This window comes from Ranitomeya imitator, chromosome 3 (genome assembly GCF_032444005.1).
Source record: "Ranitomeya imitator isolate aRanImi1 chromosome 3, aRanImi1.pri, whole genome shotgun sequence".
Taxonomy (NCBI): Eukaryota; Metazoa; Chordata; class Amphibia; order Anura; family Dendrobatidae; genus Ranitomeya; species Ranitomeya imitator.
Genome location: NC_091284.1, coordinates 188,272,035 through 188,292,187, shown reverse-complemented (window position 1 = coordinate 188,292,187; position 20,153 = coordinate 188,272,035). Strand labels below are relative to the sequence as shown.

General features: G+C 46.0%; 1 protein-coding gene across 4 annotated transcripts in view; it reads right to left on the bottom strand.

Moving 5' to 3' along the window:
* Nucleotides 1–20,153, bottom strand: part of TSHB (thyroid stimulating hormone subunit beta) — a 264,528-nt gene that overhangs the window by 222,911 nt on the left and 21,464 nt on the right. The window lies entirely within an intron of this gene.

Genomic DNA, 20,153 nt, shown 5'->3' with positions numbered 1-20,153 from the left:
AAACATTACATTTAACGTTTTTTGCTCCCGACGGTCCGCCACAACACGGTGCAACCATCGCACGACGGTTGCGACGTGTGGCAATACGTCGCAATGCGTCGCTAATGTTAATCTATGGGGCAAAAACGCATCCTGCAAACAACTTTGCAGGATGCGTTTTTTGCCATAAACTACGCATTGCGACATATTGCAAAAAACGCTAGTGTGAAAGTAGCCTTACACCAGTAAGGGTAGTAATGCCCTGATGGCGGCCTTGGTAGGAGTGAGAGCCCTCACAAATGTTAAAGGAAAACCTAAAGAAAAAATGCTCTGTGTGAACATATGCTAAAGGGGACGTATTATTATTATTATTTTTATTTAGCAATATATACATGTAATTATGAAGGAAAAAATGTTTCTTAGCATTTTTCCCTTTAAATGAATTTTTTGGTTTGGTAGGTCTTTTTAAAAATCTGAAAACCGGCACAATAGTCTGACAACATTATTCTCAGATACCATATGCGAATCAGAAAGGCATGCAGGCATCTTCTCCATGCTGTTACCATTTAGTTTTAGCTCTTTCCCATCAATTTCAGCTTTTTCCCATGCATCCAGACCTGTTTGTTGGGTCCAGCAGATAAATATTCGGCTTTCCCATTGTCTTGCATTGGATTCGTTATTCGGTATGAATACACAGATATTAGAAATTATTTGTGTTGATTTTCCTGAATCCGAATATTTCACTCCTCGCTCATCACTAATCCCATCTGTAAGGTAATTTTGTGTCACCGCAGGAGTTCGGTAGTGCTGCCTTCCTCTCGGGGAGGGTAGTGCTATGCCTGGAAACAAGAGGGATGGATCTCTTTGGCAGGTAAATCACACACACACACCTTCTGAATCCAGGCCAGGAGGGGGAGCTCAAAACCCGGTTTTAGTGCAGCGTCCCTGAATAAAGATCCTGGTCTGAAGGAGGAGCTAATTCAGTCGAGATTAGACTATCTGGAGAGCAGACAGGAAAGGAGCAGAGGAGAGATTTCAGGGCTCAAGGAAGGCTACAAGTGGTCCTCTGAGGAGCCAAAGCGCAGAAACCGGAGGGCACCTAGCAGAACTGGAGGGCACTGAACTTCAGTACAGCAGTACCCTGGAGCCTGGAGTCACCGTGCAGAGTCCCCAGAAGGAACGGCTCGAGCTGCCTACCATATAGGTACATGTCCCTGGACAGGGAAAAGAACCAGGACCTTGTGGGATTATAGCAAGCGCAAAGTGGAAGGGTCCCAACCTGACTTGCCAAGGGTTTCCACTTGCTTCTGGGCTACATGGACTCCTAATGTACCTGTTGCCGATACCCTGGACTGTGGCCTACCAACTACAGTATACCAGGTAAAGACTTTACAATTTGTGTCCTTTACTCATTGACTGGCAAACACTATCATCACCATACACTCTAGGACCCCTGGGGACCCCGCTTCATCCGTGGGAAGCATTATCATCATTGCTGCAACAACATCCCCCAGAGGACCCCTTTAAGGCAGCATCAGTCCCCCTATTGACTGAACACCACAGGTGGCGTCATGACAGACTTATTCACAATTCCCTTTAAAGACCGTTCCCTTTTACAGTGAGTCCCAGGGCCACAGACCGGGTCGCAGTCACCATGACATCCCCTTTAATCTCCGGTACCGAGTACCCTGCCCTGGTGGGCGACTCAATTTCAATTGGAGAAGTTGCTCTTTTACGATCATCATTTAATCTAATATATAATTGCCTAGAATACTACTTCCTGCAATTTGTGCCAACTTCCGTGGCTTTGTCCGGAGCTAATGTCCGGAGCTAATGTCCGGAGCTAATGTCCGGAGATTAATTGCCTAGAATACTACTTCCTGCAATTTGTGCCAACTTCCGTGGCTTTGTCCGGAGCTAATGTCCGGAGCTAATGTCCGGAGCTAATGTGCGGAGATAATGTCCGGAGCTAATGTCCGGAGCTAATGTCCGGAGCTAATGTCCGGAGATAAGTGACGTCAACAGTGTCCAGTGTCTGATTGGTTGCCGCCTGCTGCGAGCGACCAATCAGAAACGTGCCGTACTGTGACACACTCCGCCCGCCATTTTGGTGTGATTTTTGAATTTTTACCTCACAGCAAGTTTCTACTGCGTGGAGGCGGGCCCAGTGACGTTGCTCTTCAAGCTCCTGCCGAATTTCGTCAAAATGTCATAGAACATACCAATATACATAGTTATTGATACATATTATTTATTATTTACATTATTGTTCTTAAGCAAAGAACCGTTGTTGTGGCATTTGCCGCAACACGCTAAGTTGTCGTCTGATGTCTTTCATCCCTCCCCTCATAAGCATGTTCATGGATCCTGTGTAACTGTACCTTAAATAACAAGAATTGTCAAGAGCTGGTGAGTGCAGCCATTTTTTGTTCTTTCTTACTATTATTTATTAATTGTATTATTCTTACATTTGAATAAATAAAGTATATATGGATTCTAGACTCCCGATTCTTTAGAATCGGGCTGCCATCTAGTTATTAATACTTTGAAAATGGGCTCTGTAGTGCATGAAGTCAGGGATTTTATAACATGTAGATCAAAATGTATTGTATATGTAATTTTTTGCCCTTGCAGTTATTTTTATATAGGTAAAACGATTTGTCCTTTGTTTATTCGTTTCAGGGAATACTTACACCCACTTGTTACTAAGAAAGGCTCCCGCAGGATATCTGGGCATGTAGTCATGTAGTGGAAAAGCAGAATGCCGATCAAAGCACCTTGCAGTTTGCAGGCATTGAACAGGTTAATTATCCAGCGAAAGGGAGAAATCATAATAAATACCTTTTAAAAAGAGAAGCAAATGCCAATGGCCCATTGGGGGTAAATTACAGGTCTGATTTGTCTATGTTTTTATTAAAAAAAAAATTATGATATGTATTTGTCAGTTGATTGCACTATGATTCATACAACATGTACACCTGGAATAAGGGAGGTGGTTGTTTGTCTCTTTATGTTTGGACCTGCAGAAGCGCTGGGGTAAGCGCAAAACAGCTGTTGCCCTCCTGCACTTCCCCACTCCCCCTGCATGTTCAAGGATTGTCCAACCACATGGAATAAAGGACATTAACCATTTTTAAGAAGCAACGGTGAGTGCTGTTTCTATTTTCAATACTGAAGATACTTGGACTTTAACCCCTTCACCCCAAAGCCTGTTTTCACCTAAGTGACAGGGCCAATTTTTACAATTCTGACCACTGTCACTTTATGAGGTCATAACTCTGAAACGCTTCAACGGATCTTGGTGATTCTGACATTGTTTTCTCGTAACATATTGTACTTCATGAAAGTGGTAAAACTTCTTCGATATGACTTGCATTTATTTGTGAAAAAAACAAAAATTTGTCAGAAATTATGAAATATTAGCAATTTTCAAACTTTTAGTTTTTATGCCCTTAAATTAGAGAGTTATATCACACAATATAGTTAATAAACAACATTTCCCACATGTCTGCTGTACATCAGCACAATTTTGGAAACATAATTTTTTTTTGTTAGGGAGTTATAAGGGGTTAAAAGTTGACCAGCGATTTCTCATTTTTGCAACAAAATTTGCAAAACAATTTTTTTTTACGGACCACCTCACACTTGAAGTGACTTTGAGGGGTCTATATGACAGAAAATGCCCAAAAGAGACACCATTCTAAAAACTGCACCCCTCAAGGTACTCAAAACCACATTCAAAAAGTATATTAACCCTTCAGGTGCTTCACAGGAATTTTTTGAATGTTTAAAAAAAATGTAACATTTAACTTTTTTTTCACAAAATTTTTACTTCAGGTCCAATTTGTTTCATTTTACCAAGGGTAACAGGAGAAATTGGACCACAAAAGTCGTTGTACAATTTGTCCTGAGTACGCCGATACCCCATATGTGGGGGTAAACCACTGTTTGGGCACATGGCAGAGCTCGGAAGGGAAGGAGCGCCATTTGACTTTCCTATGCAAAATTTGCTGGAATTGAGATCGGAGCCCATGTCACGATTGGAGAGCCCCTGACGTGCCTAAACAGTGGAAACCCCCACAAGTGACACCATTTTGGAAAGTAGACCCTCTAAGGAACTAATCTAGATGTGTGGTGAGCACTTTGAACCTCCACGTGCTTCACAGAAGTTTATAATGTAGAGCCGTAAAAAAAATTCTTATTAATTTTCACAAAAAATGAACTTTTTGCCCCCAATTTTTTTCCCCAAGGGTAACAGGATAAATTGGACCCCAAAAGTTGTTGTAAAATTTGTCCTGAGTATGCAGATACCCCATATGTGGGGGTAAACCACTGTTTGGGCACATGGCAGAGCTCGGAAGGGAAGGAGCGCCATTTGACTTTTCAATGCAAAATTGGCTGGAATTGAGATCGGAACCCATGTCGCATTTGGAGAGCCCCTGACGTGCCTTAACAGTGGAAACCCCCCCACAAGTGACCCCATTTTGGAAAGAAGACCCCCTAAGGAACTTATCTAGATGTGTGGTGAGCACTTTTAACTCCCAATTGTTTCACTAAAGTTTAGAATGTAGTGGTGTGAAAATTAAAAAATCATTTTTTCTTTCCACAAAATGATGTTTTAGCCCACAATTTTTTTTTTCACCAAGGGTAACAGGAGAAATTGGACCACAAAAGTTATTTTCCAATTTGTCCTGAGTACGCTGATACCCCATATGTTGGGGGGAACCACCGTTTGAGTGCATGGCAGAGCTCGGAAGGGAAGGAGCGCCGTTTGAAATGCAGACTTAGATGGATTGGTCTGCAGGTGTCATGTTGCATTTGCAGAGCCCCTGATGTACCTAAACAGTAGAAACTCCCCACAAGTGACCCCATATTGGAAACTAGACCCCCCAAGGAACTTATCTAGATGTGTTGTGAGAGCTTTGAACCAACAAGTGTTTCACTACAGTTTATAACGCAGAGCCGTGAAAATAAAAAATATTTTTTTTTCCACGAAAATGATATTTTAGCCCCCACGTTTTTATTTTCCCAAGGGTAACAGGACAAATTAGACCCCAAAAGTTGTTGTCAAACTTGTCCTGAGAATGCTGATACCCCATATGTTGGGGGGAACCACTGTTTGGGCGCATGGCAGAGCTCGGAAGGGAAGGAGCGCCGTTTGAAATGCAGACTTAGATGGATTGGTCTGCAGGCGTCATGTTGATTTGCAGAGCCCCTGATGTACCTAAACAGTAGAAACCCCCCACAAGTGACCCCATATTGGAAACTAGACCCCCCAAGGAACTTATCTAGATGTGTTGTGAGAGCTTTGAACCAACACGTGTTTCACTACAGTTTATAACGCAGAGCCATGACAATAAAAAATATTTTTTTTCCACAAAAATGATATTTTAGCCCCCAGGTTTTTTTTCCCAAGGGTAACAGGACAAATTGGACCCCAAAAGTTGTTGTCCAACTTGTCCTGAGAACGCTGATACCCCATATGTTGGGGGGAACCACTGTTTGGGCGCACAGGAGAACTCGGAAGGGAAGGAGCAGTGTTTTAGTTTTTCAAAGCAGAATTTTCTGGAATTGAGATCGGACGCCATGTCGCGTTTGGAGAGCCCCTGATGTGCCGAAACAGTGGAAACCCCCAATTATAACTGAAACCCTAATCCAAACACACCCCTAACCCTAATCCCAATGGTAACCCTAACCCTAGCCCCAACACCAACCCCAACCCTAACCCTAACCCTAGTCCTAACCCTAGCCCTAACCCTAATGGGAAAATGGAAATAAATACATTTTTTTACATTTTATTATTTTTCCCTAACTAAGGGGGTGATGAAGGGGGGTTTGATTTACTTTTATAGCGTTTTTTTTGGCGGATTTTTAGGATTGGCAGCCGTCACACACTAAAAGACGCTTTTTATTGCAAAAAATAGTTTTTGCATCACCACATATTGAGAGCTATAATTTATCCATATTATGGCCCACAGAGTCATGTGAGATCTTGTTTTTTGCGGGACGAGTTGACATTTTTATTGGTAACATTTTCGGGCACATGACAATTTTTGATCGCTTTTTATTCCGATTTTTATGAGGCGGAATGAACAAAAACCAGCAATTCCTGAAATTCTTTTAGGGGGGGCGTTTATACCGTTCCACGTGTGGTAAAATTGATAAAGAAGCTTTATTCTTCAGGTCAGTACGATTACAGCGATACCTCATTTATATCATTTTTTAATGTTTTGGCGCTTTTCCACAATAAAAACTATTTTATATAAAAAAATAATTGTTTTTGCATCGCTTTATTCTGAGAGCTATAACTTTTTTATTTTTCTGTTGATGACGCTGTATGACGGCTTTTTTTTGCGGGACAAGATGACGTTTTCAGCGGTACCATAGTTATTTATATCCGTCGTTTTGATCGCGTGTTATTCCACTTTTTGTTCGCCTGTATGATAATAAAGCAATGTTTTTTGCCTTGTTTTTTTGTTTTTTTTTTTTTGCGGTGTTCACTGAAGGGGTTAACTAGTGGGATAGTTTTATAGAGCGGGTCGTTACGGACGCGGCGATACCAAATATGTGTACTTTTATTGTTTTTTTTTAAAATTTACATAAATAAATGGATTTACTGGGAAATTTTTCTTTTTCTTTATTTGGCGATTTTTTTTTTTTTTTTTACTTTCTACCATTGTCCCAGGGTGGGACATCACTGTATTAGATCAGATCGTTGATCTGACAGTGTGCATAGCACTCTGTCAGATCAACGATCTGACAGACAAGCTTAGGTGGCTTTCCGGCGCCTGCTCTCAGCAACTCTCAGCAGGCGCCGGCTAGCCATGTCATTTCATGACCCGGAAGGAGTCCGGCGGCCATCTTGGATCCGGGGACTCCTTCCGGGTCACCGGAGCAACGCGATCTCATCGCGTTTCTCCGGTGGGAGAGCGCAGGGAGCCCCCGTCCCTGCGCGATTCCCCTCTATGCCGCTGTCACTACTGACAGCGGCATCAGAGGGGTTAAATGCCCGCGATCGGCGCTACCGCCGATCGTGGGCATTGCTGCGGGGTGTCAGCTGTCATATACAGCTGACACCCGCACCCGATCACCGCGGCGCTCAGCGCGAGACCGCGGTGATCGGTGCGCCGTACTAGTACTGCTGCTGGCACAAATGAGGGTCGGCAGCGCAGTACTAGTACGGCGCATGTCGCGAAGGGGTTAAGGCTATGTGCACACGTTGCGGATGTTGTTGCGGATCCACAGCGTTATTCTACGCTCGGAATTGCACCAAATCTGCAGTGTAGTGCACAGCCAATGTTAATCAATGGGAATCCAGAATTGGTGTGCACATGCTGAGGAAAAATCCACGTGGATTTGCAGCGTTTTATTTTCCGCAGCATGTCAATTCTTTTTGCGGGTCTGCAGTGTTTCTGCACCCATTGACTTCCATTGAGTCAGTCAAATCTGCAGCAAAACCGCAGTTGTAAACAAATTTGTGGATTTGCTGCGGGTGTGCATGCGAAAAACGCTGCAGAAAGGAGGAAGAGTGTGAGAGGAGAATATGTACAGTATGGAGGCAGAGACTATGTGTGAGCGGAGAAGATGTGCGTGTCTGTCTGCGGGTATCTGTGTGTATCTGTGTGTGTGTGTGTTAGGACTGGCGGAACGCATCAAATAATAATTGGACATGATATAAGGTGCGTTCGCAGTCCGGGGTCCACCGTGCAGCTAAGACACCTGCTGCTTGGTAATAACGGACTATATGGCGGTATAATGTGAGTACACACATGGGTTAGCTTCACCCAGTATGAAAGAAGCGAACCCTGTTGCGTCACAGGGCCGCGATACCGCACAGAGAGCGCAAGCAAGGCGACACAGAACTCTGCCCCAAAACTCAGGGTAAGAGTCCCTCTAGATCTCTTGCACTCGACACCGCTACTGTGGTGCCAGGGAAACTAAAGTAAATATTTACCGCACAGGAGTGCGTGCAGCGGCGCTCTGGCGGACACCACTAACCACCCTAAACAAGGCCAGGAAAGCGCACTATCTGCGCACGGCGCCGCTTTGGCGGTCGCTGCTAATTGAATTCAGCAACTTGTGCAATTGTGCAGGATAGCACTGTCAGGCGCAAGGTAGCTCTACCATTCGCGAGCAGGCAACAACACTAGGGATGGAAATGATTCGGAGCTTTCATCCATCGACAGTCATTCATCCACACACACACACACGTGTCCCGTTTTGGGCACCGGTGCTCAGGAAGGATATAATGGAACTAGAGAGAGTACAAAGGAGGGCAACAAAATTAATAAAGGGGATGGGAGATCTACAATACCTAGATAGATTAGCGAAATTAGGATTATTTAGTCTAGAAAAAAGACGACTGAGGGGCGATCTAATAACCATGTATAAGTATATAAGGGGACAATACAAATATATCGCTGAGGATTTGTTTATACCAAGGAAGGTGACGGGCACAAGGGGGCATTCTTTGCGTCTGGAGGAGAGAAGGTTTTTCCACCAACATAGAAGAGGATTCTTTACTGTTAGGGCAGTGAGAATCTGGAATTGCTTGCCTGAGGAGGTGGTGATGGCGAACTCAGTCGAGGGGTTCAAGAGAGGCCTGGATGTCTTCCTGGAGCAGAACAATATTGTATCATACAATTATTAGGTTCTGTAGAAGGACATAAATCTGGGGATTTATTATGATGGAATATAGGCTGAACTGGATGGGCAAATGTCTTTTTTCGGACTTACTAACTATGTTACTATGTAATAGGTTTACACTACCGCATCATGCAAACTTTTTATAGCAGTAGCGCTCCAGGACTTTCCTGATGGTCCAATAGGAGCCGCTACAGGACCTGAGCATGTGACCCCTGACCTCCAATGGGAGGTCGTCTGTTATGACCTGGTGGTGAGGACAATAATGGACCTGATGGTTAAGAGCACACGGAATGACCTGATAGTTACTAATAACACAGGACAAGCTCTGAGACGTGGGAACTCTGCTGACCGCAATCCCTAATCCTATCACACACACTAGAAATAGCCGTGGATTGCTACTAACGCTCCCTATGCAACTCGTCACAGCCTAAGGAACTAGCTAGCCCTAAAGATAGAAAAATAAAGCCTACCTTGCCTCAGAGAAATTCCCCAAAGGAACAGGCAGCCCCCCACATATAATGACTGTGAGTTAAGATGAAAATTACAAACACAGAGATGAAATAGATTTAGCAAAGTGAGGCCCGACTTACTGAACAGACAGAGGATAGGAAAGGTAACTTTGCGGTCAGCACAAAAAACTACAAAAAGACCAAGCAGAGGGCGCAAAAAGACCCTCCGCACCGACTCACGGTGCGGAGGCGCTCCCTCTGCGTCCCAGAGCTTCCAGCAAGCAAGACAAAAATCAAAATAGCAAGCTGGACAGAAAAAATAGCAAACAGAGAAAAACAAGCAGGAACTTAGCTTCTGCTGGGAAGACAGGTCACAAGAACGATCCAGGAGCGAACTAGACCAATACTGGAACATTGACAGGTGGCATGGAGCCATGATCTAGGTGGAGTTAAATAGACCAGCTAGCTAACGAATTAACCTCGTCACCTGTGGAAGGAACCTCAGAAGCCGCAGCCCCACTCACAACCACCAGAGGAAGCCCATGGACAGAACCAGCCGAAGTACCATTCATGACCACAGGAGGGAGCTTAACAACAGAATTCACAACAGTACCCCCCCCCCCTTGAGGAGGGGTCACCGAACCCTCACCAGAGCCCCCAGGCCGACCAGGACGAGCCAAATGAAAGGCACGAACCAGATCGGCAGCATGAACATCAGAGGCAAAGACCCAGGAATTATCTTCCTGACCATAACCCTTCCACTTGACCAGGTACTGGAGTTTCCGTCTCGAAATACGAGAATCCAAAATCTTCTCCACCACATACTCCAACTCCCCCTCAACCAACACCGGGGCAGGAGGATCAACGGATGGAACCACAGGCGCCACGTATCTCCGCAACAACGACCTATGGAATACATTATGGATGGCAAAAGAAGCTGGAAGGGTCAAGCGAAATGACACAGGATTGAGAACCTCAGAAATCTTATACGGACCAATGAAACGAGGCTTAAACTTAGAGGAAACCTTCATAGGAACATAACGAGACGACAACCAAACCAAATCCCCAACACGAAGTCGGGGACCCACACAGCGCCGGCGGTTAGCGAAACGTTGAGCCTTCTCCTGGGACAATGTCAAATTGTCCACCACATGAGTCCAAATCTGCTGCAACCTATCCACCACAGTATCTACACCAGGATAGTCCGAAGACTCAACCTGCCCTGAAGAGAAACGAGGATGGAAACCAGAATTGCAGAAAAACGGCGAAACCAAAGCAGCCGAGCTGGCCCGATTATTAAGGGCGAACTCAGCCAAAGGCAAAAAGGACACCCAATCATCCTGATCAGCAGAAACAAAGCATCTCAGATATGTTTCCAAAGTCTGATTAGTACGTTCGGTTTGGCCATTTGTCTGAGGATGGAAAGCCGAGGAAAAAGACAAATCAATGCCCATCCTAGCACAAAAGGATCGCCAAAACCTCGAAACAAACTGGGAACCTCTGTCCGAAACGATGTTCTCCGGAATGCCATGTAAACGAACCACATGCTGGAAAAACAACGGCACCAAATCAGAGGAGGAAGGCAATTTAGACAAGGGTACCAAATGGACCATCTTAGAGAAGCGATCACAAACCACCCAAATGACCGACATCTTTTGAGAGACAGGGAGATCCGAAATAAAATCCATAGAAATATGCGTCCAGGGCCTCTTCGGGACCGGCAAGGGCAAAAGCAACCCACTGGCACGAGAACAGCAGGGCTTAGCCCGAGCACAAGTCCCACAGGACTGCACAAAAGAACGCACATCCAGCGACAAAGACGGCCACCAAAAGGATCTAGCCACCAAATCTCTGGTACCAAAGATTCCAGGATGACCAGCCAACACCGAACAATGAACCTCAGAGATAACTCTACTAGTCCATTTATCAGGGACAAACAGTTTCTCCGCTGGGAAACGGTCAGGTCTATCAGCCTGAAATTTTTGCAGCACCCGCCGCAAATCAGGGGAGATGGCAGACAAAATTACCCCCTCTTTGAGAATACCCGCCGGCTCAGGAACACCCGGTGAGTCGGGCACAAAACTCCTTGACAGGGCATCAGCCTTCACATTCTTAGAGCCCGGAAGGTACGAAACCACAAAATCAAAACGGGAGAAAAATAGCGACCAACGAGCCTGTCTAGGATTCAACCGTTTGGCAGACTCGAGATAAGTCAAATTCTTGTGATCCGTCAAGACCACCACGCGATGCTTGGCTCCTTCAAGCCAATGACGCCACTCCTCAAATGCCCACTTCATGGCCAACAACTCTCGATTGCCCACATCATAATTGCGCTCAGCAGGCGAAAACTTTCTAGAAAAGAAGGCACATGGTTTCATCACCGAGCCATCAGAACATCTTTGCGACAAAACAGCACCTGCTCCAATCTCAGAAGCATCAACCTCGACCTGAAACGGGAGCGAAACATCTGGCTGGCACAACACAGGGGCAGAAGAAAAACGACGCTTCAACTCCTGAAAAGCTTCCACAGCCGCAGAAGACCAATTGACCACATCAGCACCCTTCTTGGTCAAATCAGTCAACGGTTTAGCAACACTAAAAAAATTACTGATGAAGCGACGATAAAAATTAGCAAAGCCCAGGAACTTTTGCAGACTCTTCACAGATGTCGGCTGAGTCCAATCATAAATGGCCTGGACTTTAACAGGATCCATCTCGATAGTAGAAGGGGAAAAAATGAAACCCAAAAATGAAACCTTCTGAACTCCAAAGAGACACTTAGATCCCTTCACAAACAAAGAATTAGCACGAAAGACCTCGAACATCATTCTGACCTGCTTCACGTGAGACTCCCAATCATCCAAGAAGACCAAAATATCATCCAAATATACAATCAGGAATTTATCCAGGTACTCTCAGAAGATGTCATGCATAAAGGACTGAAATACTGATGGAGCATTGGAAAGCCCGAATGGCATAACCAGGTACTCAAAATGGCCCTCGGGCGTATTAAATGCTGTTTTACATTCATCGCCCTGTTTAATACGCCCAAGATTATACGCACCACGAAGATCTATCTTGGTGAACCAACTAGCCCCCTTAATCCGAGCAAATAAATCAGATAGCAGCGGCAAAGGGTACTGAAATTTGACTGTGATCTTATTAAGAAGGCGGTAATCAATACAAGGTCTCAAAGAACCATCCTTCTTGACCACAAAAAAGAACCCTGCTCCCAATGGTGACAACAACGGGCGAATATGACCCTTCTCCAAGGATTCCTTTATATAACTCCGCATAGCGGCGTGTTCTGGCACAGATAAATTGAACAGTCGGCCCTTAGGAAACTTACTACCAGGAATCAAATTAATAGCACAATCGCAATCCCTATGAGGAGGTAGGGCACCGGATTTGGGCTCATCAAATACATCCCGGTAATCCGACAAAAACTCCGGGACTTCAGAAGGGGTGGATGACGAAATAGACAAAAATGGAACATCACCATGTACCCCCTGACAACCCCAGCTGGACACAGACATAGATTTCCAATCCAATACTGGATTATGGACCTGTAGCCATGGCAACCCCAAAATGACCACATCATGCAGATTATGCTACACCAAAAAGCGAATATCCTCCTGATGTGCAGGAGCCATGCACATGGTCAATTGGGTCCAGTATTGGGGCTTATTCTTGGCCAAAGGCGTAGCATCAATTCCTCTCAATGGAATAGGATACTGCAAGGGATCCAAGAAAAAACCACACCGCCTAGCAAACTCCAAGTCCATCAAATTCAGGGCAGCGCCTGAATCCACAAATGCCATAACAGAATAGGATGACAAAGAGCAAATCAGAGTAACGGACAAAAGAAATTTCGACTGTACCGTACCAATGGTGGCAGACCTAGCGAAACGCTTAGTGCGCTTAGGACAATTGGAGATAGCATGAGTGGAAGCACCACAGTAAAAACACAGCCCATTCTGACGTCTATGTTCTTGCCGTTCAGCTCTGGTCAAAGTCCTATCACACTGCACAGGCTCAGGTCTATGCTCAGATAATACCGCCATATGGTGCACAACTTTACGCTCACGCAAGCGTCGATCGATCTGAATGGCCAAAGACATAGACTCATTCAGACCAGCAGGCATGGGAAATCCCACCATGACATCCTTAACCCCTTCATGACCGGGGGATTTTTCGTTTTTCCGTGTTCGTTTTTCGCTCCCCTCCTTCCCAGAGCCATAACTTTTTTATTTTTCCGTCAATTTGGCCATGTGAGGGCTTATTTTTTGCGGGACGAGTTGTACTTTTGAACGACATCATTGGTTTTAGCATGTCGTGTACTAGAAAACGGGAAAAAAATTCCAAGTGCGGTGAAATTGCAAAAAAAGTGCAATCCCACATTGGTTTTTTGTTTGGCTTTTTTGCTAGGTTCACTAAATGCTAAAAATGACCTGCCACTATGATTCTCCAGGTCATTACGAGTTCATAGACACCAAACATGACTAGGTTATTTTTTATCTAAGTGGTGAAAAAAAATTCCAAACTTTGCTAAAAAAAAAAAAAAAAAAAAATTGCGCCATTTTCCGATACTCGTAGCGTCTCCATTTTTCATCATCTGGGGTCGGTTGAGGGCTTATTTTTTGCGTGCCGAGATGACGTTTTTAATGATAGCATTTCGGTGCAGATACGTTCTTTTGATCGCCCGTTATTGCATTTTAATGCAATGTCGCGGCAACCAAAAAAATGTAATTCTGGCGTTTCGAGTGTTTCCCGCTACGCTGTTTAGCGATCAGGTTAATACTTTTTTTTAATTGATAGATCGGGCGATTCTGAGCGCGGCGATACCAAATATGCGTAGATTTGATATTTTTTTTATTGATTTATTTTGATTGGGGCGAAAGGGGGGTGATTTAAACTTTTATGTTTTTTTTATTTTTTTCACATTTTTTTAAACTTTTTTTTTTTACTTTTGCCATGCTTCAATAGCCTCCATGAGAGGCTAGAAGCAGGCATAGCACGATCGGCTCTGCTACATAGCAGCGATCTGCTGATCGCTGCTATGTAGCAGAATTGCACGTGTGCTGTGAGCGCCGACCACAGGGTGGCGCTCACAGCGACGGGCAATCAGTAACCATAGAGGTCTCAAGGACCTCTATGGTTACAATATACAAGCATCGCCGACCCCCGATCATGTGACGGGGGTCGGCGATGACGTCATTTCCGGCCGCCCGGCCGGAAGCGGTAGTTAAATGCCGCTGTCTGCGTTTGACAGCGGCATTTAACTAGTTAATAGGTGCGGGCAGATCGCGATTCTGCCCGCGCCTATTACGGGCACATGTCAGCTGTTCAAAACAGCTGACATGTCCCGGCTTTGGTGCGGGCTCACCGCGGAGCCCTGCATCAAAGCAGGGGAGCCGGCATCGGACGGTATAGTACGTCCGATGCCGGTAAGGGGTTAAGGGCTTCAGAGAGACCCTTTCTGAAAATTGCTGCCAGCGCACATTCATTCCACTGAGTGAGTACAGACCACTTCCTAAACTTCTGACAATATATCTCTATTTCATCCTGACCCTGACACAGAGCCAGCAAGATTTTCTCTGCCTGATCCACTGAATTTGGTTCATCATAAAGCAATCCAAGCGCCAGAAAAAACGCATCAACATCACGCTATGCCGGATCTCCTGGCGCAAGGGAAAATGCCCAGTCTTGAGGATCACCACGTAACAAAGAAATAATGATTTTCACTTGTTGAACAGGGTCACCTGAGGAGCGAGGTTTCAAAGCAAGAAACAATTTACAATTATTTTTGAAATTCAGAAACTTAGATCTATCCCCAAAAAACAAATCAGGAATTGGAATCCTAGGCTCTAACATCGGATTCTGAACCACAAAATCTTGAATGTTTTGTACCCTTGCAGTGAGATTATCCATACAAGAGGACAGACCTTGAATGTCCATATCTACACCTGTATCCTGAACCACCCAGAGGTAAAGGGGAAAAGAGAGATAAAACACACTGCAAAGAAAAAAAAATGATCTCAGAACTTCTCTTATCCCTCTATTGAGATGCATTAATACTTTTGGCCACCTGTACTGTTATGACCTGGTGGTGAGGACAATAATGGACATGATGGTTAAGAGCACACGGAATGACCTGATAGTTACTAATAACACAGGACAAGCTCTGAGACGTGGGAAGTCTGCTGACCGCAATCCCTAATCCTATCACACACACTAGAAATAGCCGTGGATTGCTACTAACGCTCCCTATGCAACTCGTCACAGCCTAAGGAACTAGCTAGCCCTAAAGATAGAAAAATAAAGCCTACCTTGCCTCAGAGAAATTCCCCAAAGGAACAGGCAGCCCCCCACATATAATGACTGTGAGTTAAGATGAAAATTACAAACACAGAGATGAAATAGATTTAGCAAAGTGAGGCCCGACTTACTGAACAGACAGAGGATAGGAAAGGTAACTTTGCGGTCAGCACAAAAAACTACAAAAAGACCACGCAGAGGGCGCAAAAAGACCCTCCGCCCCGACTCACGGTGCGGAGGCGCTCCCTCTGTGTCCCAGAGCTTCCAGCAAGCAAGACAAAAATCAAAATAGCAAGCTGGACAGAAAAAATAGCAAACAGAGAAAAACAAGCAGGAACTTAGCTTCTGCTGGAAAGACAGGTCACAAGAACGATCCAGGAGCGAACTAGACCAATACTGGAACATTGACAGGTGGCATGGAGTAATGATCTAGGTGGAGTTAAATAGAGCAGCCAGCTAACGAATTAACCTCGTCACCTGTGGAAGGAATCTCAGAAGCCGCAGCCCCACTCACAACCACCAGAGGAAGCCCATGGACAGAACCAGCCGAAGTACCATTCATGACCACAGGAGGGAGCTTAACAACAGAATTCACAACAGTCGTCCTGTGGACATGCTCAGTGTGGGAAAAGCAGGACTTAGTCCCTGAAACGCCTGCTCACTACTGAACAGTGCTGGCTACAAAGGCAGAGCCTGGAAAGGTAGCAGTACCCAAGGGCACTGAATCAGCTTGAGCCAGACGATGGGATCGATGTATCTGCTGAGCAGGTTCCACTCCGGTTGGAGGAAAATGGGAGACCGCAATGGATATGGTTCGAGATTCCCCCTGTGCAGCGGCGGGAACTCAACACCTAATATTGTGTCTGTGGTGATCTGCAGGTGTGTGAGCGGGTGTCTGTGTGTAGGCAGGCATCGTCCGATGGGACTACATAGTCCCATCCGGCTATGTCTTCTGTCACATATAACAGTGACAGTATTAGCCGATGATGGGATAGTAGTAGTTCCATCATCCGGCTACTGTGTTCAATAGTAAAAAAGAAAAATTCATACTCAACAATTAATCCCCGATGCCCTCGGTCTCCTGCAACAAAATTAAAATAATGAACCAACACAAATACTTCCTGTTCCGATGTAATCCATTTAATAACGAGTGTCCCACAGCGATCTACCGTGTAGAACAGTCACATCAGGAGATGTGACCGCTCTACACAGCTCCGGTGTTACAGTGACAGGAGATAATCCTCCTGCCCTGTATCACTCCACCTCCTAGAGTTCAAAGGAGTTCATGCTGTCACTTGTGGCACCCCTGTGTGAGAAAATTCTCAATCAGCGGTAGTGCTGTAAAGTGAGGGCACGAACTCTAATGCACTGTAGGAGCGATTATCTTCTGTCAGTGTATCGGAGGCTGGGTAGGGCAGTCACTAGGGTTGAGCGACTTTTACTTTTATAGGATCGGGTCGAGTTTCACGAAACCCGACTTTTTCAAAAGTCAGGTTGAGTGAAATCGGCCGATCCTATAAAAAAGTCGGGGTCGGGGTCGGCCGAAACTCGAAACCCAATGCAGTGCATTGGGTTTCCAATGGTTCCCAGGGTCTGAAGGAGAGGAAACTCTCCTTCAGGCCCTGCGCTCCATATTTAAGTGTAAAATAAAGAATTAAAATAAAAAATATCGCTATACTCACCCTCGGACGCGCCCTGGTACTAACCGGGAACCTTCCTTCCTTGGAATCAGCGCTTGCAGGACCTTGCGGTGACGTCGCGGCTTGTGATTGGTCGCGCGACCGCCCATGTGACCGCTCGCGCGACCAATCACAAGCCGCGACGTCACCGCAAGGTCCTGCAAGCGCTGATTCTTAGGAAGGAAGGCTGCCGGAAAGAAGCAGGGCGCGTCCGAGGGTGAGTATATTCCTGTTAGGTATATACTCACCCTCGGACGCGCCCTGCTTCTTTCTGGCAGCCTTCCTTCATAAGAATCAGCGCTTGCAGGACCTTGCGGTGACGTTGCAGCTTGTGATTGGTCGCGCGAGCGGTCACGCGACCAATCACAAGCCGCGACGTCACCGCAAGGTCCTGCAAGCGCTGTTTCGAAGGAAGAAAGGCTGCCGGTTAGTACCAGGGCACGTCAGAGGGTAAGTATAGCGATATTTTTTATTTGAATTCTTTATTTTACACTTAAACATGGATTCCGATACCGATTTCCGATATTGCAAACATATCGGAACTCGGGATCGGAATTCCGATACCAGATTCAGAAGATCGCCGACTTCATGGCCGACCCCACACAGGGGTTGGGTCGGGTTTCATGAAACCCAACCTTGCCAAAAGTCGGCGACTTCTGAAAATGGCCGACCCGTTTCGCTTAACCCTAGCAGTCACATCTCCCCATGTGACTGTTTTACAGGGGTGATCATCGTGGGACACTCATTATTAAATGGATTACATCAGAACAGGGAGTATTTGTGTGTTTTTTTTGCATGGATTAGGAGTAATAATAAAAATGGCGAACTGTGTTGTGATTTATTTCATTAACCCCTTAGCGACCACCGATACGCCTTTTAACGGCGGCCGCTAAGGGTACTTAAACCACAGCGCCGTTAATTAACAGCGCTGTGGAAAAAGTAAATAGCGCCCCCCACAGTCGGATTTTCTTCGGGGTCTCGGCTGCCGAGGGTAGCCGAGACCCCAGAGAACATGATTCGGGGGGTTTTTAACCCACCCCGCATTTGCGATCGCCGGTAATTAACCGTTTACCGGCGATCGCAAAAAAACCCAAAAAACGCGATCTCTTTTTAATTTCTCTGTCCTTCGATATGATCGCACATCGGAGGACAGAGAAAAGGGGTCCCAGGTGGCCCCCCAATACTCACCTATCTCCCCCGATGCTCCTCGTGTCTCCTGGTGGGCGCCGCCATCTTCAAAATGGCGGGCGCATGCGCAGTGCGCTGGCCGGCCCCGCGAGGATCTTTGGGGTCTCGGCTGCCGGGGGTAGCCGAGACCCCAAAGAGCATGATCGGGGTCGATTTTAGCGACCCCTGTTTTGCGATCACCGGTAATTAACTGTTTACCGGCGACCGCAAAAAAAAAAAAAAAGTCAAAGTGTAATTCTCTGTCCTCTGATGTGATCGCACATCAGAGGACAGAGAAATAGGGGGATTCGGGGACCCTGCCATACTCACCTGTGTCCCTGGGTCCTCCTGCTGCTCCTCCTGGCCGCCGGCTTCTTCCTCCGGTAAGAAAATGGCAGGCGCATGCGCAGTGCGATCGCCATCTGTCTCCATCTGCCGGCCGGCAGGAGAAGAGCAGTTGGGGCTAAAATTAGGGTTAGGGGCAGGGTTAGGGTTAGGGCTAGGGTTAGGGGTAGGGTTAGGGTTAGGGCTAGGGGTAGGGCTAGGGCTAGGGGTAGGGTTAGGGTTAGGGCTAGGGGTAGGGTTAGGGCTAGGATTAGGGTTAGGGTTAGGGCTAAATTTAGGGTTAGGGTTGGGGCTAAATTTAGAGTTAGGGTTGGCGCTAAATTTAGGGTTAGGCTTCTTTCACACTTACGTCGGTACGGGGCCGTCGCAATGCATCGGCCCGACATACTGACGCACGTTGTGAAAATTGTGCACAATGTGGGCAGCGGATGAAGTTTTTCAACGCATCCGCTGCCCAATCTATGTCCTGGGGAGGAGGGGGCGGAGTTACGGCCACGCATGCGCGGTCAGAAATGGCGGATGCGACGTACAAAAAAACGTTACATTGAACTTTTTTTGTGCTGATGGTCTGCCAAAACACTGATCCAGTGCACGACGGACGCGACGTGTGGACATCCGTCACGATCCGTTGGCAATACAAGTCTATGGGCAAAAAACGCATCCTGCGGGCACATTTGCAGGATCCGTTTCTTGTCCAAAACGACGGATTGCGACGGATGCCAAACAACGCAAGTGTGAAAGTAGCCTTAGGGCTAGGGTTAGGGTTGGGGCTAAAGTTAGGGCTAGGGTTGGGGCTAAAGTTAGGGTTAGAGTTGGGATTAGGGTTAGGGTTTGGATTAGGGTTGGTATTAGGGTTAGGGTTGGCATTAGGGTTACGCTTGGGATTAGGGTTAGCTTTGGGATTAGGGTTAAGGTTGGGGTTGTGATTAGGGGTGTATTGGGATTAGGGTTAGGTTTGAGGTTAGGGTTGAGATTAGGATTAGGGGTGTGTTGGATTTAGGGTTTTGATTAGGGTTATGGTTAGGGTTGACATTAGGGTTGTTTTGGGGTAAGGGTTGTGATTATGGTTAGGGTTAGTGATTAGGATTATGGATCAGGTTGGGATTAGGGTTAGGGGTGTGTTGGGGTTAGGGTTGGAGCTAGAATTGGGGGGTTTCCACTGTTTAGGTACATCAGGTGGTCTCAAAACACGACAGCCAATTTTGCGCTCAAAAAGTCAAATGGTGCTCCCTCCCTTCTGAGCTCTGCCGTGCGCCCAAACAGTGGGTTACCCCCACATATGGGGCATCAGCTTACTCGGGATAAATTGGACAACAACTTCTGGGGTCCAATTTCTCTTGTTACCCTTGTGAAAATAAAAACTTGGGGGCTACAATATCTTTTTTGTGGAAAAAAAATATTTTTTATTTTTACGACTCTGCATTCTAAACTTCTGTGAAGCACTTGGGCATTCAAAGTTCTCACCACACATCTAGATAAGTTCCATGGGGGGTCTAGTTTCCAAAATGGGGTCACTTGTGGGGGATTTCCAATGTTTAGGCACATCAGGGGCTCTCTAAACGCGACATGG